A 10,472-nucleotide genomic window follows, 5' to 3' on the forward strand; every position below is an offset into this window, starting at 1 on the left:
TCCTCGTGGCTCTCAGAGTGGGCTGTAGGCACTTCAGTCACCCTCCTGCCACTGCAGTAGAGCAGGTGAGCTCCAGATGTCACTTGGAGAGACACAGGTGTGTCACAGAGAGGAAAATACACCCATCTCAGTTCCAAGAGCCCTGATCAAGCCAGAGAAAAGGGCAGGTGTGGTTCATGCCACCTCCCAGAACAGGCTTTGTTATTGAATTAAAGACCACCCCAAACAGCACTGCGGCTTTCTCAGCAACCTTCCATGGAGCCATCCTGCTCTGATCTACTGCTTTAAACAAGATCAGCTTTCTTGTTTCCTACAATCGAAGCTGTAGGCTGGGGTAGGGGCGGGGGGGGGGGGTGGTCCTCTGATTCCTTCATTGGTAAGGAAGAGATTGGAGAGAGAAGAAAACCTCTTTGTGAAAGGCTTATTTGAAAAGGCTCGCACAGATGAGTTAGAATCTGGGACTGTGTCCAGGTGGAACTCTTGCCTGGAATTCCTAATGCATTCTTTCTGTTATTAAAATAATATAGGGAGCTGGGTGGCTTGCTGCTCCGCTGCATGCAGTCAATTTGGCTCACGCTGTGCGACCATTTAAAATCTGACCTCCAGGGGTGCCAGTTTTAAAGTCTTTTCACTCTGGGTATGTTTCCATTCCACACAACAAGCCTAGGGCTGTTGCCTAAACTATTTCTCCAAGCAAAGAGTAACTCGGTAGAACCATGACTCTTTGCCAGGAATGATGCAAGTGGCTGGGCCACTGGATGTCTCCTGTGCCTGGCCCCACCCCATTGCCCTGCCCAGGCCAGCTCTCTGATCCACTTCTCTGGTCTATCTCCTCTCTCCCTGAAGCACAGACGTCTCTTTATACTCCAGGGAAGGTGTTTCCAGGTGGCTGGCTACATGTGGCACTTTCGCCTTCTGACAGGACACAGAAGCCCTGCACTGCCTCCCCACCGCCCTGAGATGAGTCATCAGCCCACCACGATGACAGAGCTGTTCACAAGGACAAATGACAGGGGTGGGGAGGATAGATTTGTCTTCCAAAAGCCAGTTTGCAACTTCCCTTAGTCTACAAATATCAAGAGAGAGAGAGAGAGAGAGAGAGAGAGAGAGAGAGAGAGAGAGAGAATAAAGTATGAAAAAACTCATGTTTTCCATGAGGCAACTGGCCTCCTAAGATGTAGCATGTACATGTACATGTACAATCCATGTACAATCCCGTATCTTGGTAGCTCTGACCTACCCATTTGTGTTTCAAAAATGACCTATCAGTTCAGACCTCTGGAACATTGAGGATCATGCCTGGGAGCCCCTGGAGCCCGTGAGACAATCCTATATAAAATTTGCTGTCCTGTAACCTACAAAGAATCATCTAGAAACCAAGGGCACAAAGCTGTTACCTTCTGCCACACTGCCAGTTCCTTCTCTAGGTCTTTGCCCTGGCCTGCTGAAGACATCCTATTTTATCTGGGCTCAATAAAAAAAGCAATTGTAGCATTTACAGTATCTACATAGAACAGCCAGTTGTCATGATCTCTGAGAGGAAGGAAGGAAGATGGTGTTTTATTTTTAAGTAGCCCTAGAGATTTCGATGATTGCATTAAAATTTTAATCACAAACTCCTTAAGTTAGAAGAAGAAGAAGAAAAAACAAGAGAGAGAGCACCCACAAAGGACTCATTGTATAAGAGAGTTTCACCATTTGGAGTTCTTTTATAAATTTGTGTCAGATCACAATTTGCTGTCTGGGAAATGTAAATTAGTTATTAATGAGCCAAAATTCTAACATCAAAGGCTGTGCATCCACATGCCGGAGAAAAACAAAGAGCTCTCACAGCCCTATCGACTGATCGGCGCTGGCCTGAATGGGGCATTCATCTTGATGTTTTCTGCCACCTTATTACGGAGATCACTTTCTGCAAGCACGAAGGCACGGGGCACCTGCATCATTAACATTACCTCCACCTGAGCCAATGTGACTGTCAGAACTCCGGGCAGTTGGCAGTGTGCGTGCACGTGCCCAAAGGCAGCCCTGCCCAAAGCAAAGCGCAGCTGATGACCACTTTCCGCCCAGCTCAAGCAGCTGGCCACTTCCAAAGTACGTGTTTCATATCTGCAGTAGGACCCGACCCAAGCGACACAGGTAACACAGATCTGTCTTTGGAGTATTCCCACATAGCTCTCTTCACCTCCACAATCCTTTTTCTTTTGATTGAGATACATAGCGCACACCTAGAATGAGAAAGGAGGCAGTTGTTTTGAGCCTGTGGACATGGCAGTAATAGTCGTCTAACAGAAGCCCTGTGGCCATTTGGTAATATGCACTTAATTCATTCTCTCAACAGTTACTGTTGTGCTCCTGATGGGTATGAGAGGTGGAAACAGAATGTGCTGTGCAGTGGAAATAGAACAGTGAGTAAGAGGGACAGACCCTGCCTTCACAGAGCTCAGGCCCTCATAGAAAACAGCCAGTAAGAAACTGCTCAATTAATTCTGCAGCCAGTGCTGAGGGCTAGCCAGGGAAACCCCATGAGAACCTGCAGCAAGGAGTCCCCAGCTTGACTAGGGGGCTGGGAAGAGCTTCTATGAAGAGGCAGCATTTGGGCTGACAAGCAAATGAGGAAGAATGATTCACTGGGTAGAGAAGCTGAGAGTAGAGGCAAGAGTTTAAGGCTGTTGGCATCCAAGAAACAGGTGCATGATGAGAGCAGAAGGAGACACATCTACTCTCAGCTAAGCGAGCCCTGACCTCCGCCTCCAGACTCAGTCCAGGTGGGGCTCTCTAGCAGTCCTCAGCCAGCAGAAGCTGGATGCAGCTTCATTCTCAAGAGCAGGTGTGAAGGTTCAGGAGACTGGATGTGAAGTCACACCTGCTGGTGTGCTGTGCCACCCAGCAAGAGTCACGTCTGTGTGACACTCCCACCCATAACTTCAGATCCAGTAACAAAGTTCCACCAGAGCAAGGTCCCATGGCCAGCTTCCTACCCAGTACCCTCCCTGTCTGGATTTCCTCCTATGGGCTGCGTTGTGTTCCCACTGCTGGGATTTACCTGTCCTCTGGACAGCTCTCGCCATTGTGGAAGCTTCTTGCCTCAACAGATTTCCATGACACCCTAGCCATAGGTCCCCGTGTCTAACCAGCTGTCCACCCCAACACTGACCCACTCCAGCAGCAGGTCTCTCCCAGGAGGACTCCCAACTCCCCACCCCTACAGGATGGATCTAGCTCCCTGAAGGAGAGGTTTCAAGAGTAGAAAAGAAGCTGGGCGTGGTGGCATATGCTTGAAATCCCAGCATTTGGGAAGCTGAGACTGGAGGATCGTGGTTCGCAGACAGCCTCAGCTACTTAGTGAGGCCCTCTGCAACCCAGTGAGACCTGGTTTCAAAATAAAGAATAAAATACAGGGCCAGGGGTGTATCTCGGAGGTTGAATGCCCCTGGGTTCCATCTCCAGATCCTCAAAAAAAAAAAAAAAAAAAGAGTAGAAAAGAGTGTCAGGCATGGTGGCGCATACTTGTAATCCCAGCATTCAGGAGGCTGAGACAGGAGGATTGTGGTTCACAGACAGCCTCAGCTACTTAGTGAGGCCCTTTGCAACTCAGTGAGACCGTGTTTCAAAATAAAGAATAAAAAATAGGGCTGGAGGTGGAGCTTTGAGGTAGAATGCCCCTGGGTTCCATCCCCAGTGCCACAAAAAAATAAAAATAAAAAAAGAAAGAAAAGAAAAGAAAAAGAGGAGAAAAGATAAAAAGGTAAACAGGTTAGAGTAGGTTGGAAACTAGAAAAATATCAGTGTGTCTAGAATGAAGCCTGGGCTTGGTGGCCTTGCTGGGCAGGCTGAGGACCTCTTCCCACACAAAAGGCACTGTGTCTGCACCAAAACTTGTCTCTCTCACTCCCCATCCCCACCCCAGAGCCCTCACCCAGAACACTACTCCATCTATGTTAAATCTCTTTCAGTTCCTCCAATAGATTATAGTTTTTCTCATCTCTGGTTCTTCAAGGACGCTATTTTCTGGGCCTGGAATTTGTACATCCTCCCCTTCTACCTGGTTAACACGTCATTCAGCCCTCGGCCTGGACAGCACTCTCTCCCCAAATCCACCCCGGGCCACCCTCAAGCCTGGAGTCCTTGCCCCACATCCCATATCGCCCCAGACTCCTTTTGTGTGTTTATTTTCTCTCAGTGTCACCTGCTTGGTTACGGAGTGCTCAGACACACAAGAGCAAGTCTATGCATATTGGTTATGCAGTGGTTGATGAGACACGTGCACAAATATCTTCTCCTCCACCACTATCCAGCGGAAGAAGGAGAAGTCCCTGAACCAGGGCCGAGGGTGAATACATCCGCTGCTGTCACGAGGGCCCCTCTTATCTGAGCAGGTCCTGGACTGCAGCACCCAGGTACAGGGCTGACAGAGCTCCAGCTCCTTTGCTGCAGCCAACAGAACTCCAAGTCCCCCCAAAGATGCCCAGATGACAAGAGTTGAGCACTGTTCCAGCGAAAGCGCCCAGAGTACGCGCAGGGCCTTGTTAGCTCAGTCTCCTACATGCACAATCTCAGTTCCAAGGTCTTAACGAAAGTTCTTCCCAGTTATCTTCCTGGGTGAGACTGCTGACGAAACCCCTAAGCAGCCTCCTGGCACCACTGAGCTGAAATTGATCCTCGTTTCCAAGAGTGCCTGTCATTCCTTGCACACCCAGCCACGAGGAGCTCCCAGAGCAGCTGCTCCTCCTCCCACTCTTAATCCAAATACCTTTTCGTCTGTCTAAATACTTTCCTGGCATTTCTACAATCTAGTTTACAAGCTCTGGGTTGCACAGGAGACAGAAGCAGCCCAAGAATGAAGACTGCTATGGCCGTATGAAAATGAGAACAGGACACAGGGTATTCCTCTCTTGAAGAGTCACAGAGCTCCAAGATGCAGAACAGGGTTTGACTTAGGACATGTGATCCGAAAGGCTCAGTCAAGTCCGTCTTAGACATATCCCTCTGCACCACACACACAGGCAGCAGTAAGAGATACCATATATATCAAGAAAATAAAAAAGTGGGCGTGGTGGCGCCGATCTCTAATCCGAATACATGAAAGGCTGAGACAGGAGGATCAAAGGTTTAAGGCCAGTTTTGACAATTTAGGGAGACCGTGTTTCAAAATAAAAATAAAAGAGGCTGGAAGTTAGCTCAGAGGTAGATGACCTCTGGGTTCAATCCCTAGTCATTCCCTAACTACCAAAAAAAGGACAAAACCCAGCTCAATCAAACATCTTAGTGAACCAGAAATGGAATTAAAAAAATACAAAGCAGTGCTGGAGCCAAACGCACTAGCGTGATGATCCCATTTAAAAAGCAGGCAGGGCTGCTCAGAATTCCTCTCGAGGGACGGGGGAAGCAGAACCACTTTGTGAAAGAGGAGAGACTCCGTTCCCTGCTCTCCAAGCATCTGTTAATATCCTGCCACAAGTGTCTTGCAGAACGCACTTTGAGACTTGTGGCTTTTGACTGGCCTCACATGGCTGGCCCTAAGGCTCCGAGAGCAAGAATTCTTTAGTCTCCTACACACTTTTGTGTCACACTAAATACTTGCTTTCCCAAAGCTTATAGGAAATTCCTTTTATAAGATCCAAAATGAGCTATATTAATTCTCTCTCCCTCCTCCCACCTCCTGTTCCCTTCCACTTTCTCCTCCGCCACCCTCTTCTTCTTAGGTCCCCTGCTCCTCATCCTCCCCCTCCTAACACCTGGCATCCTGACCTCCTCCATCCCCAGTGAAGTCTATAATCCATAACTATTGCCCATAAAGCCCCAGTGACCAGACCAAACAACAGGCTCTTCCTCCTCTGTGGCTCTTTCCACTCTTCAACACTGCCAAGCACCCTCCCAGAGAACCTGGAGAATTCCTGGGCTCTTTGGTGCCGCTCCTCACCATTTCTTCCTCTCCAAATGCCCTGAGTCCTCCTGTTTCCTCTTCCTGTCTCTGAGAGGCGGGAATTGCCAATGGTTCTACCCTCATCCCTCTTCTCTTTCTCTCCTCTCCCCTCTCTCCCTCTGGATTATCCTCTAAGAACACATATTTTTCTGAACTGCTTCATCAGCCTCCACCTCTTACTTCCAAACCTCCAGAAATTTTGAGAAACTTCAGTTTCATATTTTCATGGGAAAACGGTTGGTTGGGTTGATTTTTGTTTCTGTTGCTTTGGGTTATTTTGTCCTCACAAGCAATGGCTGTTGGAGCTCAGACTGATTACCAAGCAGCTGCTTTCTGTTTTGTTTTCACCCGCTGACTTGATTTTATGTCCAAGCTCATAACTTCCCTTAAATATATCAAAATTGCCCATCACAGCCATGAGTCCTACTGAATTATTGACTTCTTCTGGTAGAATAAAACACTTTAAATAGGTTAAAACTACCATACATTTAATATACCTACACCCAAATGCAGCCACATGACTGAAAAACATTGAATGTCTTGTTTTGCTATTTCAGAAACAATATTTTTACATTTTGAATGCATCTTTAAAAATTTAATTACTACAGTAAGCTGAAAATTTTCAAGCCTATTTTTATCTGCTTCTGAATTTTCTCCTCTCATATTGGTAAAATTTGTTTAATTCTTTTTGTGGTACTAGGGGGTAGAACCCAGGGGCTTTTTACCTACAGGCTACACCCCAGCCCTATTTTATAATTTATTTGAAAACAGGGTCTCACTAAGTTGCTGAAAGCCTCATTAAGCAGCTGAGGCTGGCTTTGAACCTATGCAATCCTCCTATCTCAGCCTCCCAAGCGCTGGGATTACAAGCTTGAGCCACCACGCCTGGCTAATTTTTAAAGGATATATATATATATATATATATATATATATATATATATATATAATCACTATTCCTTTTTACAAAACCATATGGATACAAACATACATATAGGACCTTGTTTGCCCTAATACTTTTAAGTGTGAAAATCAAATTCCTGACTCTAGCAATACTGTGAAGGGAGAAAAACACATCAAGTAAAAAAGTTCTAGCAACATTATAAATTCATACTGTCTGAAATTAAAGTCATCTTCTCTGTATTTCATGCCTACCCTGTACCTTTGCACCCCATATTAGTCCATTTGGGTTGCTATAACAAAATGCACAATACTGGGTAATTTATAAACAACAGAAAAGCATTTCCCACAGCCTCAGAGGCTGGGAAGTCTAAGACCAAGGCCTGGCAGATTCAGTGTCTGGCATAGTCCCTTTCCTCCTAGATGGTGCCATCTGGATGTCTCACCTGGGAGAAAAGGGGAACAGAGACATAGATAGCATTTTGTTCTCACATGGCCAAAGGATAGAAGATTGAGAGAGCGTTCCCTTCCACCTCAAGCCTTTTTATGAAACTGCAGAGTCCTCATGACTTAACTTTCCAAAGGCCATGCCTTTTAATACTGTTACAAGGGGAATTATTTTCCAACATGAATCTTGGCAGGGCACCATTTGTCAAACCATGCTGCTCTTCCCACCCACCCCCAAATATCTTGGAATCATTTCTCCTCCCTCTTTCTCCACTGCTACATTCTTACCACCATCTACCCAATGCCTTAAAGCTCTAACTTCAAGGTTGTTTTATACCTCTTCTTGCCATTATCCTGCTCGCAACAAAACCCCAACCCCCTCAGAAACAGCTGGGAATCCTTCCCATTTTTTCATCACAAAGTCTGTCATCAGGCAGAAGTGCTCCTCAAAATTCCCCTTGCAATCCATAGTAAGGGACCTGGCTAGGGAAAGGATTCCCTTCAGCAAGATGGTTCCTATAAGACCCGACATACACCATAAAGCCTGAGTCCTTTGAGGAAGTACCTTGCTGTAATAGATGGTAGGAGAAATCCAAGTAAGAGAATAATGTGCTCTGAATTCAGACAAGAAGACCAAGGCACCTTCACCAAAGAAAACCTCTGAATTCAACCATTGTAAAGAAAGTGATAGCCCACTCAGTCCTATTGTGCTCTAACTGGCATCAGGGACTAGAGCTTTGGATAATTGATTGGAAAAGGAATCTGCCAGGGCTATGCCTTCCATTCTCACCTGCTCCCACCCACAGAATCAGGACATGATATCCCAGTAACCAAGCCTTGCTCTTCCCTAGACATAGTTCTCTAGAATGGAATCAATTCAGACCAAAAGAAATCTCATAGGGAAATCAGTTCTTTCTAAAGTTCCCCTGACCCCAAACTTTTGTAAGGTTTAATGATAAAAAAAAAAAAAAACACCTCTGGAATCAGATAGACCTGAGCTCACTTTCAGTCTCTGATATTTACCCCCAAGAACCACTGGGAAAATTCCTTAATAGCATCACTACTGCTGCTGCTGCTGCTGCTGCTGCTGCTGCTGCTGCTGCTGCTGCTATGAATAATAATCATAGTGGCAGCAGCTAAAATGTATTGAGTTTTTAACCATGTGCTCAAAATAAGTCTTAGCCTTCCCATCTGTAAAATTTGGTTTCAGGATGTTGTAAGATACCATGAGCCAATATGTACAAATTGTCCAGGAGCCAGCATGCATCCAGTTTAGGGTAGTAATCATTAGTATTTTTTGATGTCCTCATTATCTACATAGGAGAATGTATCATATGTAGATGTATAGACTTATCTTGAGCAGAAAAATGCTAAAGCAATCTTGTGGCCTATCAGTCTACCGATTAAGTAGGTGTTAACTTCTATAAATATTGATAAAACTGTGTTCTAGTCTTGTATCTTTAAGGACTAGACTCTAGACTCACTCTGCAAGACTCAGAGAAATAAGCGAACTTTATAGTTAGAATCACAAGTTCTTGAGTCAGAAAGCCTTGGTTCTGGTCTTTAAGCCTTAGTTTTCTTATCTGTAGGATGGGTTTAATGATAGCACTTACCACATAGGGATCTTGTAAAAATTAAATAAGATAATATAACCTTCACAACTTATCCATGATACTCATATCATTCACCATTTGACATAAGAGGAAACTGACATTGAGAAAACATTAGTTTATTTGCTCCAAATCAGACTGTCAGAAACTAGTAGAGCCAAAATTTAAATCCAGGTCTATTCACTTCCAAAGCCTAAGTTCTTAGGCACATCCCACATCCAAGTGGCCCTCCCACCTCCATTACTGGACAATGTGCTGTGAAAATCCAAATCTTTGAAGGTGACTGAGGGCAAGAATTATGTATCTTCTTCATTGTTTTTCTTCCTTTAGCATCTTGGTATATATTTCATTCATTGAAATGTTCCTTAAGCCAAAGTTCCATGGCCAATCAAATAAATGAATGCAAATATTCATAGAAATAAATAAAAAGGAGACCCTTAGTACACAAATAGAGTTCAAAAGTATTCCCAGTCAAGAAGGAGAGGAATTAATAAGAGAAAGAGATAAAGAAGGAGGAAGGAAAAAAAGGTTGCTTTGGATTTGTGTATTGTCTCAGTCAATATTCTCATTGCTATAATGCAAAGCAACTGGCCATACAACTTGGAGGAAGGAACATTTATTTCCTCGGTTTTCTGGAGATTCTGGGTTCATTCAATTTGAGGCCAGGGTCGGAGGCTCAGGGTAGGGCAGCAGGAAGTGGGGAGAGTGTGCAAAGCTCCACTCTTCCATTGTGGGGCCCAGAAGCAGAGAAAGCAAGCAGAGGTGGGGGCGGAGACCCCTTCTTAGCAACCAAGCCTTGCTTTCAACATTGCTACTTTATTTTCATGAGGACTAGGGGGACATTCCAAATCCAAACCATTATATGTATCCAAATGCCATTGCAATCCTAGGAGAGAAAATGGAGACAGAAGATAACTTGGAAGTTAGAGGAAGTGCTGGGGGTAAAGAAGGGAAGCCCAGATGGAAAGACAGTGGAGGTACGGCTCACTTATTTAAAGGCTATTCCTAAAAACAGAAAGTATTATGAAGAGCTGTCACTAGAAAGGAAAGAACTGTATTTGCTTTTTATAAAACAGGATAGACCAGATTATGTTGCCAGGGAAAGAGGATTAACTCCCATAGAGGAGAGAGAGATATTAAGAATTCCGGAAAGAGTAGTTATCATTGCAAAAATAATGTCTCAGAAGAAATCAAAAGGGATTGTACCTAGAGCTTTTCAATCTGTGGGTTGCAAGCCTGTATTCTTAAAATGGGTAGAATGAAATGGAAATTGTTAGAACACAGTACATTTTTTAAAAGTGTGTGTGTGTGTGTGTGTGTGTGTGTGTGTGTGTGTGTGTGTTGTATATACTGGATTAACATGTAAAGTCTATTACTTATTTCTTTTATTTTTACTGTGAGTTATGGGTAAAATATATTTAAAACAGTGGTGGTTGGTAAAGAGTTAGATTTAAATTCTCTGACAGTCTCACAGCAATGTCAAAACTGGTACTAGATGACTTCCCAGAGCCTAGTGCTACTCAGACGAACCCATCCACTGTATCTCCTTTCCCTCCCTCTCACCTCTCTACTTCTCTCTCCCCCTTCTTTTT

This window comes from Muscardinus avellanarius (assembly GCF_963383645.1).
Source record: "Muscardinus avellanarius genome assembly, chromosome: 2".
NCBI lineage: Eukaryota > Metazoa > Chordata > Mammalia > Rodentia > Gliridae > Muscardinus > Muscardinus avellanarius.